Source organism: Tachypleus tridentatus, chromosome 9 (genome assembly GCF_004210375.1).
Source record: "Tachypleus tridentatus isolate NWPU-2018 chromosome 9, ASM421037v1, whole genome shotgun sequence".
Classification (NCBI taxonomy): Eukaryota; Metazoa; Arthropoda; class Merostomata; order Xiphosura; family Limulidae; genus Tachypleus; species Tachypleus tridentatus.
In genome coordinates this window covers 39,369,558-39,385,511 of record NC_134833.1, presented here as the reverse complement: position 1 = coordinate 39,385,511, position 15,954 = coordinate 39,369,558, and the positions used below count along the sequence as shown (strand labels likewise).

At 34.4% G+C, this 15,954-nt stretch overlaps 1 protein-coding gene across 1 annotated transcript in view; it reads left to right on the top strand.

Annotated features, from left to right (window-relative positions):
* LOC143225101 (CUGBP Elav-like family member 4) overlaps positions 1-15,954 on the top strand; it is a 633,828-nt gene that overhangs the window by 429,215 nt on the left and 188,659 nt on the right. The gene's annotated exons all lie outside the window — the stretch shown is intronic.

Here is a 15,954-nt window from a genome sequence, read left to right as displayed (position 1 = left end):
TTTATTTTGATTATTATAAGTTTTTTCAGTAAATATCTTCATTCTTAAACAGTCACTTTTTCCAAAATTTTAAACTGATCATAATATATCGACCTTTAGGTATCTTTTCCTTAATGTTAATGGCTTTTGAAGCTGAAATTTAGGCCCGGCATAGCTAAGTGGTTTAGGCACACGACTCGTAATCTAAAGGTCGCGGATTCAAATCCCCGTCACACCAAACATGTTCGTCCTTTCAACCGTGGGGGCGTTATAATTTGACGCTCAATCCCATTATTCGTTGGTAAAAGAGTAGCCCAAACGTTGGTGGTGGGTGGTGATGAAAAGCTGCCTATTCTCTAGTCTTTCACTGCTAAATTAGAGACGGCTAGCATAGATAGCTCTCGAGTAGTTTTGCGCGAAATTTAAAACAAAGAAACAAACAAACAATACTTCAAATTTATGTTTCATTGGTTGCTGATAAGCGTAATGCTGCCCAACAGGCTAACTGAGGTAAGCTCTTCACAGGTATCGAAATCTAATTTTCAGTTTATCGTCGCAAGTCTGCTTTATGTTCAGAAGAGATACAGACTTTCTCTTTCATTTAAACTCAAAATTAAATAGTTACACATATGGTAATTCTGTAATTTTTGAGTCGGTAAAATTTCGAACACCAAGTAAATTAGCAATCCTTGCGTTTTGTTAACATTACCACTATACACATCTATTTCAAACAAATATTCAATAATGAAGCAGTAATTAACGTTTTCATTTTGAGTTGTATATCTCTTTCAAGCAAAAAAACTTAACTCTTATAATTAGCGTTTAAATTCCTTAACAACTCATTTAGTTTTTAATAACAGTAAACGTGGGTCAACATGGAGCAGTAGCTTTGTGTGTTGGACTCATAATCGGATAGTTGTGTGATGACTATCAGATGATGCGTAAGAGGTTGTTAACCTGTGATGGACTGGAACACTGTCTAATTGGAATGTTTTACCGGTTTCATCCTCTTATATCAATAAAGTTATTTCCTAAGTACCATTTTGACATAGTAGATAACTGAGCATTCTGAAAAAGTATGACTCATAAAATCAAACTATTTTTACCAGGTTGCTTTATTTTCAAATAAACACGCAGTTAATACATTTTCAGAAAGGTGTTTGTTACATTTCAATAATGAAAGTAATTTGTAAAAAATGTGCAAAAATTATAGAATTTATAAGTTAAACATAAACCTACAGAATGGGCTATCTATACTCTAGCTACCTCTGGTATCGAAACCCAGTTTCGATAGTTGAAAGTCCGCATGCATACAATATATATATATATATATATCGGATTTTATTTGTATTTACAGTATAAACTTTAACTGTTACGATTTAAACGCCTGAAGGTGGCATATAGGAATAGATTTCAATAAAAGTATTTGTCTTTCGTTTTTAATCCCAACTGGCAAGTTCTGGTGTTAAACGAAAGGTCTTTCGGTATTTACTTTTGAGAAACGATAGATCAATCTGAAATGCTATTTTCACACCTCTGATTTCGAGCCCAAAATGGATAGATTAAGAGACATCTGAGTAAAAAATTTGCAATTTGCGTGATTTTTATCGCAAATGTTAGACGTGTGATTGTTTACTTGTTCCAGAGTTTTGTGCGAAGCTACACAAGGGCTATCCGCGATATACGTTTCAAATTATAACTAAATTAAAGGTAGCTAATCAATATCGTTCATCGGTATTTGAATAGTGGATTTGACCTTGGCTAATAAAATGCAACCACTACTTCAAAGTATCATAACGAGGCGCCAATCATAGACCTGACCACTGGGTTGCATTCTGCCAGTTATAATGGAAGAAGAAATTAATGATTTAAAGTTTAATTTGTCTTTAAGAGCTGTGACGTTTTAGAGAAGTATATATCAAACTTAAGACTTGTTTTCAGATATTTAATACTGTAGCGAAGTGAATAAGTTTGGTTTACCTTGACTTTCTAGCAAAGCTACACTGGGGGTCTATCTGCGCTAACCGTTCCTAAATTATCAGGGAAGGCAGCTACTCGACACCACCCACCGCCTACTCTTGGACTACTCTTTTATCAACGAATGTTGGGATTTACCGTAATATTATAACGCCCCAACGGCTGAAAGAGGGTGTAGCTTACAGTCAAGCTCCCTAACCACCAGGCTTTGCTAGGCCCAACTCAAATGAATAGATATGTGTTTAGTTTCTTCTAATGAATTATCGATTAAATTCAATGAAGATTCTTCTCGGCTTTTGATTCTGGTTTTACTTAGTCTTCAGTTGACTTCACTCCTCTAAAGGGAATGCATTTTAGGAAAAGTTGTCAAGTTATTGTTTTATAAGAAAAACAGCGGAGCTGTCGAGTATTGTCAATTTTTTTTAGAATTATATCTTTTCTTATAACTGGCTCTACAATGTATAAACCAGTAATATAATCGTATTCAGCATTTCACTGACGAAAAGAAAAAGCAATTGAACTTAGTGTTATATCCTTCATAAGATATATTCGTCTGAAACTCAGAGAGAACGGAGCTCCAGACGTTATGATTAAGCCTTTTTCAGGTTTTTTCTTCAGATTGTAATGAATATATGAAGAAATATTTTCTAATACGTCCTATAATTAGGTTTATTTATTTCATTGAGTCATTTCTTAATTTCATTTTGATAATATTAAATCTAACTTATATTACTTAATCGTATTAAACATTTAAATCTAATTTTATAATAAATTACTAATTTAAAGTAATTTCGATTGCTCAGTATTTCATTTCATTTACTTTTATTATTATTTCACTGAAAAAAAAAACATTTTCACAGCTAGAAAACGTCTTGCTCAGTTAATCTCATGTAGTAAACATAATGCTTAAGTGCTTTACTATTTCTGACCATTTGGTATTTTTTTTATATTTAATGATACTTTTTATTCCAATATAATTTTAGCAAATACGTCTATTCGTAGCAATGTTTTCAATTTTTAAACGTTTTTTTAATGAAGTGCTCCCTGCTAGCACAGCGGTAAGTCTACGAATTTACAACGCTAAAATCATGGGATTCGATTCCCCTTGATGGGCTCAGCAGATAGTCCGATGTCGCTTTGTTATAAGAAAAACATACACATACTTAATAAAGAATTTGAACACCAATAATTGTGATAATGTTTCAATCCATTATACTAAATGAACATAAACTTACATTTATGTATTTTAGACGTTCATTGTTCTATTTATTACTTATTTGTAACATGTTTGCACTTTAGAGAAACTTTAAGTATTAAAAAATCCTTTATGTGGATACGTAAACTACGACAGAATCCCAGCTAGTACTTTTTAAACCTCTGATATTAGCAAACACCATCAAACATCTTGTTCATCATGGCACCAAAAACTAACATCAAAATTACATACGGGAATGGCATTGCGTTGTTGAACCACCTACCACAAAATTATAGCCACTATGGCACTGTTGAGTCATCTGCCATCAAACCATAGCCAACAAGGTATTGATGAGTCACCTGCTGATAAACCAAAATCATTATGTGTTATCATTATTGAGCCATTTTTAATCAAAGCCAAACCAACATGATTAGGTTTTATTAAATCAAAACCAGTATGAAATTTTTGATCTACCTTATATGAATCTAAACCAATATCGTATTTGAAAAGAAAAACAAATCCCTTATTGACTTATATTCGGTACTCTCTGTACATCAGGGCGCGGCATGGTCAGATGGGTTAAGGCGTTCGACTCGTAATCCGAGGGTAGCGGGTTCGAATCCCCGTCACACCAAACATGCTCGCCCTTTCAGCCGTGGGGGCGTGATAATGTGACGGTCAATCCCACTATTCGTTGGTAAAAGAGTAGCCCAAGATTGGCGGTGGGTGGTGATGACTAACTGCCTTCCCTCTAGTCTTACACTGCTAAATTAGGGACGGCTAGCACAGATAGCCCTCGAGTATCTTTGTGCGAAATTCAAAAACAAACCATTTCCATCATACATACACGAGATTTTATAAATTACATTTTAAATTCGAATGTGTTTTTATCTTAAAAAAACACATTATCATCGTAATATTTTCCCATAAAATCAATTTTAATAACTATTAAAAGTTGTAGTAAAAGATCTAGAAATTACATATAACAAGTGTTTAATGGGTTATTTCTAAGACTTTTATTATGAAAAAAGCGGTGCATACATCAAATTTTATTTTTCTCATAAAAATGCATTGGCTTGGTAGGCAGTATCGACTAGGCAAAAGTGCCTGGGATTTTTAGAGTTAATAGCAATGCATTTCTAATTTCTCGGGCGTTTGAGTGACGCCTAAGTTCGAATTACTTTTCCTGAAAGACGGTGAGAAACAGTAAGTAACTAATGGTAAGTTAAGCACAATTTTAACGCAAGATACTAGAAAATATAACATTTTATTTTTATTTTTAACAACATTAGTGGCCCGGCATGGCCAAGCGCGTAAGGCGTGCGACTCGTAATCCGCGGGTTCGCGCCCGCGTCGCGCTAAACATGCTCGCCCTCCCATCCGTGGGGGTGTATAATGTGACGGTCAATCCCACTATTCGTTGGTAAAAGAGTAGCCCAAGAGTTGGCGGTGGGTGGTGATGACTAGCTGCCTTCCCTCTAGTCTTACACTGCTAAATTAGGGACGGCTAGCACAGATAGCCCTCGAGTAGCTTTGTGCGAAATTCCAAAAAAATAAACAAAACAAACAACATTAGTCTTAATTATGGCAAGTGGAAAAGACGATAAAATAGTCGTATATGACAATAGCAAGTGTTACTTGTAGGGGTATGTTTTTTTCTGATTGGTTCATCCAAGTTTCTGCAGCTAGGAATAAGGTTTGTGCGATTCTCTATAATTCCTACTAGTTTATTATTTCGTTTATGAAGTAGTTAATTAGCATATGATTTTATATTCACATAAGCACTGACAGCGACTCCGTCACCCTTTGTTTTGAAACAGGAAAAACGATCCCGGATGTTAGCCTTCTGTCGTCAGCATATCATACTTTTACTAAAAAGCACTTCGCTGGGCTATGAAATTCCCGTCTGTTTATATAAGTATGTAAATATATTGGTAACGTAGTGATATGAGGTAAAATGATCAAACGCGAGGGTTTTTCATTTTCTATTTTTTAACAGACTTACGTCGTATTTGTCGTACTGGATAAACATCTGTAGCAATTCAACACCAATCAAATACTCTAGTACGTACTGTCGCGGGATGAAACGATAATTATATATATATATATATAATTAACGAAGTATGACTTTAAACATTTCGACATATTAAACCCTTAAACCATGCTACGTTTATAAAAATTATGGAAAACATATGGTCTCAGATTTAATAAAAATTGATTGACAACAACAATATGAAATTAAATAAGCTCCAATATTGAATAAAAGTTGATTAATAAAAGCAACAATAAAAAATAATATGTAATCCAAGATTAAATAAAAATGTATTTCTAAGAACAACAATAGAAAATTAAATATGATTGAAAGTTAGGTAAATAAATCAAGTATGACAGATTTGAGTTAAGTTATTATTAACCCATTGTTATTAAAACGGTTCAGAAAACGAGTATTTTAAGGTGATGTACTTCACGCGGTTGCACACAGATGATTCTGATACTTTACTGTTACGTTGCTCCAATCATCATCTTTTATAGCTTTCGTAGTTCTAAACTCAGATATGACTTTATGTCTTCAGACGAATGGCTTGTTGCGTTTTCCTATTACGTCAGTAAATAGTTATAAAACTATAATCAGATTTCAGCTTCCGTTGGAAATATTATTTACCAAACAATACAAACTGGGCTTTTTACGAGATTCAACATTGAACAGAACTTTTCTGTTTCAATAATATTATACCTTTTAGGAACTTTTCAATGTTAAGCGATGGTTTAGTAGTTTTTTTTTGCTCAAAATGATAGGAGCTAATAGTTTCTCTGACAATTTTTCACAAACAGCAGTAATAATATTTATATTGGCCAATCAGTTTTCATGTTTATTTTTTTTAATTAATAGAACGACAGCGTAAGTTGATTTATTTTAAGTGCGAGTTCATTATATTCACGACACATTTCCTTCAGGATGTTTTCTATTACACTTTTGATACACTGAAGAGAAGGGTGAATATTTGATATTCATGAGAAGCTATACATGAGTTACTTGCGCTTTCCGTTTCTAATTTTGAACTGATAAAGATGAGAGAAAGAATCAATAAATATCGATCACTACTATCCTTTAACCTGCTCTTGTCTTACCCGTTACTCTTATAACGCACCCATGGTCCCAACGTACAAGACGTTATTTTGTTCCAAAGGACGTAAACAAGGATCTTTGGATTCGCAGTTCGTCTCGCTAACCCCTACGCTACCCCCCTTCCTATAATAACGATTTTTTTGTACGTTCGCTTGTGATGTCCGCGCGTGTGTTAAATTGTCCTTAGTATAATAAGTCTTTAGATTACAATGTTTCAACTTAAAATAACAATCAATAAAATATGGGTTTTGCTTAAATGAACCAGCAGGCCTTATATTTAACATAAAATAGTAGATACGTTTAACGTAAAATGAAATATATTTTTAACCTGAAAAAACAGATATGTTTAATGTGAAATGGTAAATCTCATCTCTTATACGAAATGGTAGATCATGTGTTTAACATTAAATAATATATCTTGTATTTAACCAAAACCAATAGATATTATTTTAACATGAAATGGTAGATCATGTGTTTAACATTAAATAATATATCTTGTATTTAACCAAAACCAATAGATATTATTTTAACATGAAATGGTAGATCATGTGTTTAACATTAAATAATATATCTTGTATTTAACCAAAACCAATAGATATTATTTTAACATGAAATGGTAGATATTATACTTAGCATGATTTAGAGGAATCCAAGTTTAACATCAATCAAGGAATCTCGTGCTTAGCATAGGCCAGTAGATAGCATCGTAGCAAAAACATTCGTTGGCAGTTTGATTTTTTTAATAAAAAATTTTTGGTTAACCATTAAGATTCAACACAAAATAACAGTGTTCTGTGATCAATAAGATTCAACACAAAATAACAGTGTTCTGTGATCATTAAGATTCAACACAAAATAACAGTGTTCTGTGATCAATAAGAACAGAATATAGTCTTTACAAGTAAATACGAAAAAAATTATAGTTGTTGTTTTTATGTTGATGTAAACTGGAGATATTTCAAAGTTTGTTGCATAAAAACATGTAAATAATAGGAATTAGCACATTGGTTTGAATATAACCCCCCAAAAAAGAGCAAGAAATGTCTCGCTAATCGAATAAAGAAGGAAAAACTGTAAATCAACGAATTTAAAATTACGAGAACAAAACAGTAAACCAAAAGCACTATCGATCAAATAACTATGCATTTTTTACTCCAACTCGGACACTTTGGTTCACAAGCATTGTAGGTTAAGTGCTAGAGTGATAATCCAAAGTGATTATTCTTCTTTAAAAGAAAAAACGTTTAAATAGCTTCTTTCTAATATTAATTACTGTACTGTATACTTGTAAAATCCTTTAAAGAATTTATGCATTTTAGTTACCGCTCTCATTGTTTCATAGTTTCTACTCCATTTCTACCAGCAAGTATTAGTTAGAGGTTTCATTGTTTCATAGTTTCCACTCCATTTCTACCAGCTAGTATTAGTTAGAGCTCTCATTGTTTCATAGTTTCTACTCCATTTCTACCAGCTAGTATTAGTTAGAGCTCTCATTGTTTCATAGTTTCTATTTCATTTCTACCAGCTAGTATTAGTTAGAACTCTTATTGTCTTTCATAGTTTCTACACCATTTCTACCAGTTAACACGAGCCACAACTCGTATTGTGTTTCATAGCTTCTACTCCATTTCTACCAGCTAGCATTAGTTAGAGATCTTATTATTTCATAGTTTCTATTTCATTTCTACGAGCTAATATTAGTTACAGCTCTCATAGTCTCCACTTCATTTCTACCATCTAACATATCTTAGTTTTATATATATATATTATTTTTACTTAGAAATAAGGTCATTTAAGAACTTGACACTACTTTATGCGGATGTACACTTTGAGCAGCATACAAAAGCACGACAGTCACAATAAACTTAGTATACTGATATGTTTGAATGTCGTGTTAATCAGTGCCTATATCATATTGGGAGCGTAAATGCTAACTTCAGAAGGTAAGTTTCATCTTATTTTCCCCCAAATGATAGCACGTTATTTACTTATTTTTTATTTTTATCTTTTTATGATTATCTTTTTCTTATTTTAACTTGAAAGAGCAGTCACCTTCCCACAACTGTCTGCGGGTAGTGAAGGGTGATAAAGATGTATGACGTTGTGTGTTTGATCAACCACATTTTGCTCTCCTAATTTCTAGTGTAATTGTGTTTACTTCTCATGTAAGACAAGCGAGTTGGAGTTTAGGACTAATGTATGGTGAATCCCCGCTGCAATGTGGGTCCTAGTTCGCAGTCACCTCCAAAACCTACGATGCAATTTATAATTCCACGTTGTAGCTTGCACCCTAGTTTTTTACCTTTTCCTTACAACGTTATGAATATAATAACATGAAAAACAGACAGCGGGTCCGGAAGTGAACTCAACTTCTCAATCAATAGGAAATTCTTTTGTGGTTGACACTTGCTCCTGGAGAAACCGTTACTAGAACAGTATTATATAGAGTTCACGTGAATTAAATCAGGGAAAGCTGTTTGTCTTTAACTGGAAAAACTTTATTAAATGTTTCATCCTCATATTTTAAGTTAGTGAGTTAATGTTTAATGTTGCCATACCTCGTGCATGTGATGTTCAAGGTAACGTTTGAAGTTTCTTAATGCCAGAAATAATGCATTAGTTTTTGTTCTAATATACCATACTTTCAAGTAGTTATTCTCACTTTCATCACCAAAGAAAGGTTAGTAACTAAGTGCGTAGCACATATTTGACTAGTATTATCTTGAAATGACTTCGAAAAACGGACAAAACGGTAATGCCTGTAAACGAAAATATCAAAGATTTTTTTTGTTTCTTACTAACCTTATCTGCAGTTAACATTATGACATCTTCATTGAGGCAGGAGTGTTAACGAACTATTCAATTTCTAAGAACTCGCTATTTAAGATTATATGAACTATCATACATTACACTATGGCTTCCCATTACGCCCCCTGTATATAGCTTAATTACACAGAATGGCCGAAAGCTAAGCGTCTTTCTGGCCTATACTCGTACTTTCTAAACGTCTGAGCTGTTAAATGTAAACATAATCTATAAACGAGTGCTATAAACTATTCAAGAAAACTAATTTCTTAAATTTATAGCATTGAAATGTTGCATTAGAAACAGTGAGATGCAATATTAGTTCTAATTTATTGTTTTCAAGAAATCAGTTATAACAATGTTGAGCTAGACTAGCACTTTACAGAATGAGAAACAAGAAACGTAAATCGACCAGCGTTCCTACCCCTTACATCTCATCAACGTGTACAAAACATAGCACACTTATGAGATCTCCATTTGCAGGATTTCTTTCGTTCAATAACGGGGAGCTATTTTCGAATGTGATTTCAAGTTTTCTAACAAATTGCATAAGGGTCAGTTGGCTGTCAGCCACATGAGAAGTAATAAAATACAAAATTACTGAAACAATACATTTTTATACTTGTCACTCGTATCAGCAGATTTCTTACAAGTTATAGAAGCACGCCTTATTGCGAAGAAAAATGGTAAAATCAAATAACATAACTCCACAAAATTCTCGTTAGAGATGTTTCGACAAAAATTTGATTTTTGATATATTGCGATTTTAAAATTAGTCGATTTTAGTTCAATTACACGGCTATACGTATAAAACTTCACTGTGATTTTATATAAGCATTACCGAGAAGTTATGGCGTTTAACTTGCAATTTACAGATTCTGGGATCGAATCCCATCCCTTACCATGCTCGTTTTTTCAGCAGTGGGGCTCGGCATGGCCATGGTGGATAAAGCACTCGACTCGCAATCCGAAAATCGCGGGTTCGAATCCCGGTCACACTAAACATGCTCGCCCTTTCAGCCGTGGGGGCGTTATAATGTGACGGTAAATCTCACTATGTGTTGGTAAAAGAGCAGCACAAGAGTTGGCGGGGGTGGTGATGACTAGCTGCCTTCCCTCTATTCTTGCGCTGCTGAAATAGGGACAGCTAGCGCAGATAGCCCTCGTGTAACTTTGCACGAAATTCAATACAAACCAAACCAAATTTTCAGCAGTGGAGTTCACTAATGTGAGAATCAATCCCTTTGATCAGTGGAAAATAGAATAGCCTCAGAGTTAGGGGGAGGGGTACACTGACATGCCGTCTTCCATCTGGTCTGTCACTTCAATATTAGAGATGGTTACTGCAGGTAACCTTCGAGTAGCTTTGGGCAAAATTCAACAAGCGAACTACTAACGCCCTTTGGAAATCAAATCAGGATTCTGACAATAAACTTGTGATTTGATTCCTTGAAGTTCTGTTAAGTGTTCATTACCAATTAACACCTCGAAACAACAATATAGCAACACTCATCATCTGTGTTCACACAAATACACTGGACGTTAGAAGTGACACACGTATCTGCTTGAATGTTCCTTATCTCCCACTCTCTACGTTGCGCGATTACCAAAACTACCTTGTTAGAATAATTGGTATAACTGTCATTAATGTAACTAGCTTGGGGTGCTTTGTTACAAGTCTCACTGTCAGATGCGCTATATCTTTTATTAATGAGTAATTAGGGTTTTAGAAATAACGAATTACTGACCTAGGAGGTGTTATCATTGTCTCCACAAATGAGACTCTTGCATTATATATGATTTCAAACCGTGAAAGAAGTCGAGTATCAGATAAACTAGATGTAATCTAGGCTTGAAAAGTTGCTTTTCACCTAATGTATATACTGTGGAGTTCTGGGCTTAACATGTTGAAGGAATTTATGCACTATTAATGCTATTCAGCGCTACTCTTACGTTCCGGGCGCAGATAGCCTAGTTGCTTTGCACCATAAAACACCAAACCAGTCAACCAACCAACGTATGTTCCAGGACTAACACCAGCGATGCAAACAGACAAGACTGTGAGAAGCATATATTATACCTTTCTGTGTAAGGTATAAATTAAGCAATATTTTGGATGTATAAAAAAATTCCAATAAGATATTATGGATGCATGAAATGCAGAGCTTTATAAATTGTTGTACTTAAGTTCTCTTGCTCTTTGCTCAAGTTGAAACCATATAATAAAATATTTTTGAAACCTTATTTTTTTTCCATCATAGAAGTGAAACGTTAAAAATAAATTCGAAGTAACTCTCCTGACATTTATAAATTTGGAAAATAAAATTTAGGTGTAGGTGTTCAGAAAGTATTATCGAAGACGTTGTGTGGAATACTGTTCGCGACTGTAAGCGTTATTATATAGACATGCAAAGAATGGTCAGTTTCGTTACTGACTATGGCACGTACGTTTAAGTCTCAAGACGAATCTGTCATATCGCATTATGTCCCAAGTTATATATTCACATAGGAAACAAAAACAAAATCTGTGACAATAGACGTCGTGATGTAAAATATTGCAGAAGAAAATATTATACTAAGATAAAATAATGTTACGGCACACAATATATATATATATATATATAAAAGAAATTTCTATGGAAGATACTTATATGTACCCATAAAGCGTTCATTTGCAAACGGTTTCTTAGATGCGTCACAAGGTATCCTAATATTTCTAACATACTTGAAGTTACAAGATTAGAAACAGAACGAATTGAAAAATAAATTTTATTCTTGAAGTCCTGAAATGTAAGAGTGATGTAGAAGGGCGACATAAGAAAGTAAAAATAAAACTACTTTGTCACTTTTTACAATACCACAGTATATTACGTTTCTCCTTATTTCCCGGTACAGGGCTCATTCGAATTTCTGAGTGAAAGGGACACACTCTTTGTTTATAACAAGTGAGTTAGTTAGAATTTCACAACTGTTGTTTAATGTCAGTATTTTGCTATCGACTTGACTGGTTGACAGGCTGAACAACTTTATGATAAAGCTCGTCTATCCACTTGCTGCTACAAATGGATGCAATCTTTATTAATGAAAAATGATCCAGTCAGCCATTGGTTCTATTTCTTATGGTTACGAAGAGCTTCTAAACATACTCGAGACGTAGAATATAAATATGTATTCGTTTTATGGATGTCCATAGTATTTAAACAATAAGTTCAGGCTTTAGAACTAAGCGTATAGATAACATTGTGGAACTAAAAATCATAAAGCTGCTATCTTAATAAGAATGCTTTTTTTTGCGGTGATAAAAGAACGACAGTATATTGTGCGAGGCATACATTTTGATGTTCGTAGGACAACATGCAACATGATAAACGAACGCATTATATCCATTAACCGTGTATTGTTTCAGGTTGCCGCAGACACTAATATTTAATTAGGTTATTGTCTTTAACATACTGAAGAGTATACTTTTCCATGGCGAAAAGGAAAACATAAAAGTATTTCAGGAACTTATCCTTCCTTCCGAAAAGCATACTTATTTTATAAACAAGATAAATAAAAATTAAAAATCTGCAAATAAGGATCGTTAAAATCAGTAAACAAACAAGGCTTAAGATACTGTAGGTATTATTTACTCAAACTACAAACCCCTATTTTGGCTTCATGCTGTCACCTGGAATTACATTTGGTGGAGTCAAAATAGTGGTTTGTACAATAGTGGTCTACAATATCTCCAGCCATGTTTCTTTACTATTTTGAGATCTCTACTTGCAGATTTGTAAATTCCAAATAATCTACTTATCTTGTTTGCTGGCTTTTTTATGCTCAAGTAAGGACAAAGGATGAATTGCTATGTTAGCTAACTTCATACATTGTAATAAGATAAACATAGCTAGTAGCTAGTCGATATGGTTTATGATGATTTACTGTAGCTATTGACTATTTTATCACATTAGTTTGAGAATGTAAAATATTACTTTGCAGCTAGAAATTATTTTGAAGATTTATTTGAGAATGTAGTGAGAATTTATAGGTTTGTGTAACTAAATTATTTACGTATACTGCATGACAATAAGTAAAGGACACAACCTCCCGCTTAACATGCATAAAATTTCACCAATAGAAAATCGACTTTTTCGAATAAAAAATATACGTCTAAAACACTGTTTTAAATACAGTTTCGTGTCTTTTGAAGTAATTATTCTACGAATGTATAATACAGTATAATATAACGTGTTACGATTTTTAACACCTTTATTTTTCAGTTAAGATAGGAATTTTCTCTCTAAAGACACAAATTGTATAGCATTGAGTATCTACATGTTAGTCATCTTATGTTCATCTATTATTGACTAGTAATTTCTATTTCACTCTGTACTTAAGCGCTTTTGGAGGCGTTTGTTTGTTTTTGAATATCGCACCAAGCTACTCGAAGGCTATCTGCGCTAGCCGTCTCTAATTTAGCAGTGTAATACTACAGGGAAGGCTGCTAGTCATCACCACCCACCGCCAACTCTAGAGCTACTCTTTTACCAACGAATAGTGGGATTGACCGTCACATTATAACGCCCCAACGGCTGGGAGGTCGAGCATGTTTGGTGCGACCGGGATTCGAACCCGCGACCCTTGGATTACAAGTCGAACGCCTTAACACGCTTGACCATGCCAGGCCTTTAGAGAAGTAACAGACGTTTGTAAAAATGCTAAGTTCAAAGGGTAGTGATAACATTGTTTGTACTAGGTTTATGAAGTTTCTATCTAAATAAAATATTGAAGAAACAAGTCGACATTTCAATACCCTTATGACCTTTGCAGTACAATATACCAAGACATTTTTATTTTATGCTGGCAAGAGAATAATAATAATATGAATTACAAAATACGCCGTTTAAATTAGATATTCTTTTCATTGTAAGTCTAACATGTGTATTTACGTGCATTTTTATATATGCACAGGTTTAGTAGTCAACAGTAAAGGTTTTAAAGTGGTGTTTGAACCGATTCTTTACTTTTTAAGGTGTTTTTTGCCCGAACGTACTGTTAGGGTTTTGTATAATTCCTTGCGACTTCTATCACGAATCACTTATAACGCTAAAATTTGAATTTCGATATTTGCGATGGGCAGAACACAAATAGCCGTCGTGTAGCATTACGGTTAGTAGCAAATAAACATCTTCCAATAAGATTAAAGCTCCTAAATGGTTATCAGCCTGTGCATTAATAAAATTCTAAAAAAAAAAAAGAAAAAAAAATGGTGGCTACATTTTGGACCCATGAGTTTGTTATAAGAGTGACAGTACTTTTCGATCTGACAAGAGTAACTCAAGAATTGTCGATAGGTCGTGTTGACTCACTGGTTTCTTTTTAATCTTTCACTTTAAAGTTAAAGATAATTGAAACAAAAAACTCTTGCCTAGTTTTACGTAAACGTCAACAAACAAGCAAACAAACATTTAACTCGAACGGTATCTTTCGCGTTTCTGACCGAAACGGTTAATACTGATTCAGGTATAGTTATGAGAACATCAAAATTTCGTCCTTCTTGATAACGAGAAATCTACCTAAATAAAAATGTATCTCACAACGGCTGGTATGGGTATTAAAACTTTTATTGATGACCTAAGTTTGTTTGTTTGTTTTTTAATTTCGCACAAAGCTACTCGATGGCTATCTGTGCTAGCCGTTCCTAATTTAGCAGTGTAAGACTAGAGGGAAGGCAGCTAGTCATCACCACTCACCGCCAACTCTTGGGCTACTCTTTGACCAACGAATAGTGGGATTAACCGTCACATTATAACGCCCTCACGGCTGGGAGAGCGAGCATGTTTGGCGCAACCGGGATGCGAACCCGCGACCCTCAGATTACGAGTCGCACGCCTTAACACGCTTGGCCATGCCGGGTCACCTTGGAATAACACATGACAAAATGAGTTAACCATTTCAGTAGTGTTTGGTCCTATTTTTTTTCCAGCGCATGTTTGTGTAGGACTGATGGGTTCCATATATATCTCATAAAAATATTTTGGACATGTGGTAACAGAAAGTACCATTTGAATGTTCGTTTGCTACTTCAATTTCTTATACTGTGATTGGCTTTTACAAAGAATGTTGTGGTACGAATATAATGCAAGATAAATTTTTGTTCTCGTTTTCTCAAAATTTGACAAGTGACACCTTGATTATAATACGATACTGCAATACTTTCTTCTGAAAAGTACATATAACGTCTTTCTTCTGCTGGGAAACATGCAACTTAATAACAGTGCCTATTAGGACGATTTTTCCCTCATTTAATCCCCCAGCTAGTACAGCGGTAAGTTTACGGATTTACAATGCTAAAATCAGGGGTTTGATTCCCGTCGGTGGGCTCAGTAGATAGTCCAATGTGGCTTTGCTTTAAGAAAAAAACACAAAATACACACACCCTCATTTAACTTTCAACCTTTCTTGTGGTATAGCGGATTGTCTGCGGTTTGGTTTCTTTGAAATTTCACGCAAAGCTACTCGAGGGCCAACTGCGCAAACCTCCCCTAGTTTTGCAGTTTAAGTCTAGACTTACAAACTTATGGGCTACTATTGTACCAACGAATAGTGGGATTGACCGTCACATTATAACGCTCCCACGGTTGAATGGCCGGGCATGTTCGGTGTGCGGGAGATTCGATCCCGCGACCCTCAGATTACGGGATTGTCTGCAGAGTTATAATCGTGGTTTGCAGAGCAAAGAAAACCCTTTGTGCAACTTTATGCCTAAATATGAACAAACAAAATCGTCCAATTTTCAGAAATCGTGAGCGGAGGTAGGGATCCGAAAGCGAATCGTGTATTGTACTTATTCTAAGAATTTAAAAATTGTACTGGAAACCCCAAAATA